Source organism: Rhinolophus sinicus, linkage group LG03 (assembly GCF_036562045.2).
Source record: "Rhinolophus sinicus isolate RSC01 linkage group LG03, ASM3656204v1, whole genome shotgun sequence".
Taxonomy (NCBI): domain Eukaryota; kingdom Metazoa; phylum Chordata; class Mammalia; order Chiroptera; family Rhinolophidae; genus Rhinolophus; species Rhinolophus sinicus.
Genome location: NC_133753.1, coordinates 190,907,130 through 190,912,906, shown reverse-complemented (window position 1 = coordinate 190,912,906; position 5,777 = coordinate 190,907,130). Strand labels below are relative to the sequence as shown.

Genomic DNA, 5,777 nt, shown 5'->3' with positions numbered 1-5,777 from the left:
CTAACAAATGCATGTATTTTGTATGGTATACATTTTATTAGCTTAACTTTTAGCTTCCTAGATTTAGCTTAACTTTTTCTTCCTCTACTTTCATTTGGGGGGCGTGTTCTATTTGAGGACTTTTTCTTTTGAGCAGTGTTAGACTCACAGCAAAATTAAGGGGAAGGTACGAAGATTTCCCATACACCCCTGGCCCCCACACATGCACTGCCTTCCAGTTTGTCAATATCCCCCACCAGAGTAGGACATTTGTTACAATTGATGAACCTCCATTAACACATTGTAATCGTCCAAAGCCCACAGTTTACATTAGGGTTCACTCTTGGTGATGTTCTTCTATGGGTTGGGCACATTGTGACATGTATCCATCGTCAGGATATCAGACAGAGTATTTTCACTGCCCTAAGATTCCTCTGTGCTCCATCTACTCATCCCTTCCTTACCCCAACCCTTGGTGACCACTGATGCTTTTACTTGCCTCCATAGTTTTGCCTTTTCCAGAAAATTATATAGTTGGAATCATACAGTATGTAGCTTTCCAGATTGACTTCTTTTACTTAGTGATATGCATTTAAGTTTCTTCCATGTTTCTTCATAGCTTGGTAGCACTTGAAAAAAAAAATCACTGAATAGTACCCCATCGTCTGGATGGACCATAGTTTATTTATCCACTCACCTACTGAAGGACACCTTTGTTGCTTCCAAGTTTAGGCAATTACGAATAAAACTGCTATGAACATCGTGTGCATAGCTTTCGGGTGACCATAATTTTCCACTCCTTTGGGTAAATATCGAGGAGCATGACTGCTGGATTGTATGGTAAGAATATTCTTAGTTTAATGAGAAACTGCATACGTGTTTTCCAAAAGTGGCTGCACCACTTTCCATTCCCATCCGCAATGAATGAAAATTCCTGCTGCTCCACATCCTCACCAGCATGTGCTGGTCTCAGTGTTCTGGATTTTGGTCATTCTAATAGGTGTGTAGTGGTATCTCATTGTTATTTTTATTTGTATTTTCCTGATGACATCTGATGTAGAGCATATTTTTATATGCTTATTTGCCGCCTGTATATCTTCTTTGGTGAGGTGTCCGTTAAGGTCTTTGGCACATTTTTCATTTTTTTTTTATTGAGTTTTAAGAGTTCTTTGTATGTTTTCAATAATAGTCCTTTATCAGACGTGTCCTTTGCAAATATTTTCTCTCTATTTTTGGCTTGTCTTCTCATTCTATGACATTGTCTTTTGCAGAGCAGAAGTTTCTCATTTTAATTAAAAGATTAAGTTCAACTTTTCAATTATTTTTTTCATGGATTGTACCTGGTATTGTATCTACAAAGTCATTGCCATATGCAAGGTCATATAGGTTTTCTCCTATGTTATCTTCTTTTGTTTTATTTTTAGGTCTATGACTATTTTAAGTGGATTTTTGTGAAGGGTATAAGGTTTGTGTCTAGATTCATCTTTTTGCAAGTGGATACCCCATTTTTCTGGCACTATTTCATGAAAGACTACTTTTGTATCATTTATGTATATATGTATGTATGTATGTATGTATGTACGTATGTATTTATTATTATTTTTTACTGTCTACTACATTTGTTTATTTATCAAGAGAAACTATCCCTAAGCCCAAATACCCATGTTTCATAGTTCAGGAACACAGGTCAGTGACAAACTCCCATGGAAGTCAACTCAAAGAAATTCTTTACACTCCAAAATCACTTTGCACTCTGAAGGATACCAGCCTTTCTCATCTCCTCAAAATCTTTCATGGAATCATAAATTCTATAGAAATCTGCATATGCCTTCTTCCTTGGTTCAACCACAGCAAACTTATAGAAAGCTGCAGCCCCCAGAGAAACAGGACTGCTCCAACAATATGAAATCGCAGGCGCTTGGCCAGAAGGCCATGCATCTGAGGTTTCGCCAAAGCACTGGAAGACATGGTAGCTATTTTCTTCCTTAATACCAATGTCCTTCCGGGTGGAGAAATGGACCTGTATCATTTATTGAAAGACTGCTTTTGCTCTATTGTATTGCCTTTGGTCTTTTGCCAAAGATCAATAGACTATATTTATGTAGGTCTATTTCTGGGCTCTCCATTCTGTTCCATTGATCAATTTGTCTATATTTATCAATACTACATTGTTTTTGTTCATGTAGTTTGACAAGTCTTGATGTCACATAGCATCAATCCTCCAGCTTTGTTCTTCTTCTTCAATATTGTCTTGAGTCTTCTGGACCTTTTGTCTAACCACGTAAACTTTAGAATCAGTTTGTGGATAACCACAAAATAACTTGCTGAGATTTTGATTGGGATTGCACTGAATCTCTAATTTTATTCTTGAAGGTAATTTTATCATATGTATCAGTGAGCTGTTGCTGCATAACAACCACCAAACCTCAGTGGCTTAAAACAATAAGCATTTCAGATTTCTTAATAGTCTATAGGTCATTTGATGGTCCTTCTAGTCTGGGTGAGAATTGGTTGTTCTCAACAAATTTGTACATGAATCTGAGGTCAACTAGAATGTTATGTAAGAGCTGGCTTATCTAGGATAACTTACATACTTGTCTGATACTTGGCTGGTTACTGGCTGAGGTACCAGGCCAAGTTTACTTGCATGATGAGTACGAAGACAGAATGCAGAATTCCGCAATTACTTTTGAGGTCTAGGCTTAAAACTGCTACATTGTTTTTGCAGCATTCTATTGACAAAACAACTCACAAGGCCAGCCAAATTCAAAGGGGAAATAGACTCTACTCCTTCATAGGAGGAACTACAAAAATCATATCGCAAAGAGTGTAGATGCCGGGAAGAGTAAAAATTGGGGAGATATGTATGTGTGTGTGTGTGTGTGTGTGTGTGTGTGTGTTCCTGTGTGTGTGTGTGTATGTATATATATATATATATATATATATATATATATATATATATATATATATATATATATATATGGTTATATATACAGAAACACACACACATATACATATCTATCTATATATATCTATATATATGTATATATATACATATTTCACAATGTATTTTGAAGTGCTGTCTAAAATAATTTTTAGTAAGATGGAAAATTAAATTAAATTAAACATAGGTGAGTACATAATGAATGAATGAATGAAGACCCTCTTCCATGAATAGCTCTTCTTGTCATTCAATTCTCAGAAAATGTGTTTCTGTCTTTCCGTCACTAAACTGGAGCCCATTCAAACATCCTCTTCTCTACTACTACAAAGTGCTTATCATAACGCTAAATTACCTTGTTTTCATGTAGGTTTTGTTTCCCCACAAGAATATAACTTTGCAAGTTCCTTCTCAGTTTGTTCACTGCTAAATCCAGAGTGCCTATCACATACCTGGCGTGAAGGGACAAATCCATACACACTTTGAGCTGTCTCTGGAGCTTTTCTCCTTCCCTTTACCTGATGCCCAGTAGCAGTGACCTAGACCAAGACATTTGACAGAGAGGCAGCAGGGCTTTGGGGTATAAAAACAATGTTCTCAGGACTCTCAGTCTGCAGAACTTGGCCTCAGCATGCACGGTCCTCAGCACTGTTCTAGGGTCTGGAGGTCCTTTGTTCTTTTTGCTGTTACTTAGAGAAACTAGTTGTCCCCTACCCCCTTTATATAGGTTGAATTGTGTCCCCTCCAAAATTTCTAAGCCCTAGTACATCAGACGGTAACTGTATTTGGAGACAGACTATTTAAAGAAGTCGTTAAGTCAAAACGAGGTCACTAAGGTGGGTCTTAATCCAATAAGATTGGTGTCCTATAACAGAGGAGAATTGGTCACAGACACACATAACGGGAAGACCATGTGAGAAGACCAGAAGAGGACTACCTATAAGCCACAGAGAGAGACCTCAGAAGAAACCAACCCTGCTGACACCTTCATCTCAGATTTCTGACCTCCAGAATTGTAAGAAAATAAATTTTCTGTTTAGGCCACCTAGTTAAGTCACACAGTCTGTGATATTTGGTTGTTATGGCCACCCCAGCAAACTAATATGGCCCTTCAGACCAATATACAAATATAGAGCTAAGATTGGGAGTGATGTTCTCCCTTTTAGTGTGTTCTTTACTGTATGTTCAGACTGCTGGCACAGAGATGCCTCTAGAGAACAACTATAAGAAATCCTATATTTTCCTCTCTCCTTGTAAGTTACCATAATGTATAAAGTTTGTTGTGGCCAACATCATGTGTTTTGGGGACATAGAAAATCTTGCATCTTGCACAATAAGAGAGATGCTCAATAGATCTTAATTAAATGAATAAATAGACATAAAAAAAGATAGTGCATAAAACTGGAAATTGGAGGAGGCTATTCTGATACTTGTAAATTAATCAACACAATGGATAGAAAACTTGTCAGTCCTGCCAAAAGCAATATTATAGTTATTTACTTGAATCCTGATTTTGTTCTATGCTGCAAAGGTATTTTGATTTATGCATTTAATGAAACCTGCACTGAACCAGAAGAGTAATATCTGCATGAATTTCAAAAATCTGTTTTATAGGATAAAATTGAGTGAACTCGAACCCTACATTTATTAGAAAGTGATAGATAATCCTAATAGATAATATAATGGTACTATAATAAATGAATGTTCTTCAGAAAAGCACAAATCAGATAAAATGTTTCCCATAGGATTTTTCAGTGATCTAAGGTGAAGTATTAAATTAAAAACATACAGTGGAGGGAGAGGGTTCAAGATGGCAGTTTAGGTAAACACTATGTCTACTGCCCCCCCAGGATCACACCAAAATTACAAAATTATGAAACAATTAACCTCAAGAATCATCTGAAGACTAGCTGAACAGAACCCCTATAACCAAAGATAGAAAGAAGAGGTCACATAGAGACTAGTAGGAGGGGTGGAGATGCGAAACAAGTTGACCCCAAACCCACAGAGATGGCTGAATACTGGGAGGGACATCTCAGTAGTGGAGGTTCCCCCAGAACCTATGTTGAACTCTCCCCACCCCACCCACCTAGAGCTGCATTTCCAGGGCACTCTCAGTGCCTGTGTGGCCAGTACCCCACACACATACAAGTTACAGAAGAGTTTTTCACAGTGCACAGCCCATGGCAGCCCAGGTGTACTGTTGGTGCTGAACAGTGACCCAAAACCTTCACTGCAGGATCTCGTGGGCAGCTCTTGGGGATCTGTGAGCCAAAGGTGAGCACCAGCTGGCCGTAGTGTTCTAAAGGAATTCTGCTATGTGGTCACAGGCAAGGCACTGTCCCAAGGCAAGCAGTGTCTCGGTGAAGTGTTTTCAGTGCACTTTGCAAGGTGGTCACAGCTTGGGCACTAGCACAAAAACTGAATATGCATTAACTTTGTAAAAGCCATGGGCCACACCTTATGACTCCCTGGAACCCTGCCCCAGCCAGTTTTTGTGGCATCACCAGGGGTACTGTCAATACGAGGTCAACCGGCCCCATCTACACAGCTAAGGAGGATCTTTCTATAGCTGAGCCTTACAGGCAGTCAGTTGGTGACAATAGGACTAGGAGGCCTTGAGCCTTTTGCTAAGCTGCCCCAGGCCCAATACTGGTGGCAGCCAGCCTTTGTTCACAGTAAGACCACCCCCAACATGTCTCCAGGTCCAGCACAGGCAGCAGCCAACCACATATAGCTGTGTGGCTCCTACCAGGTAGCCATAGGATGGTCACAGGCAGGAATGAAATTGGCCTGCACAGGAGCCCCTCCCAAGAGACCAGAAACAACTCACCTAGAGACCAGCTTCAGAACACAC

At 39.3% G+C, this 5,777-nt stretch overlaps 1 pseudogene; it reads right to left on the bottom strand.

The window, feature by feature from the left end:
* Positions 1 to 1,720: 1,720 nt before the first annotated feature.
* LOC141570439 (cytochrome c oxidase subunit 6C-like) lies at positions 1,721 to 1,979 on the bottom strand (annotated as a pseudogene).
* Positions 1,980 to 5,777: the final 3,798 nt, after the last annotated feature.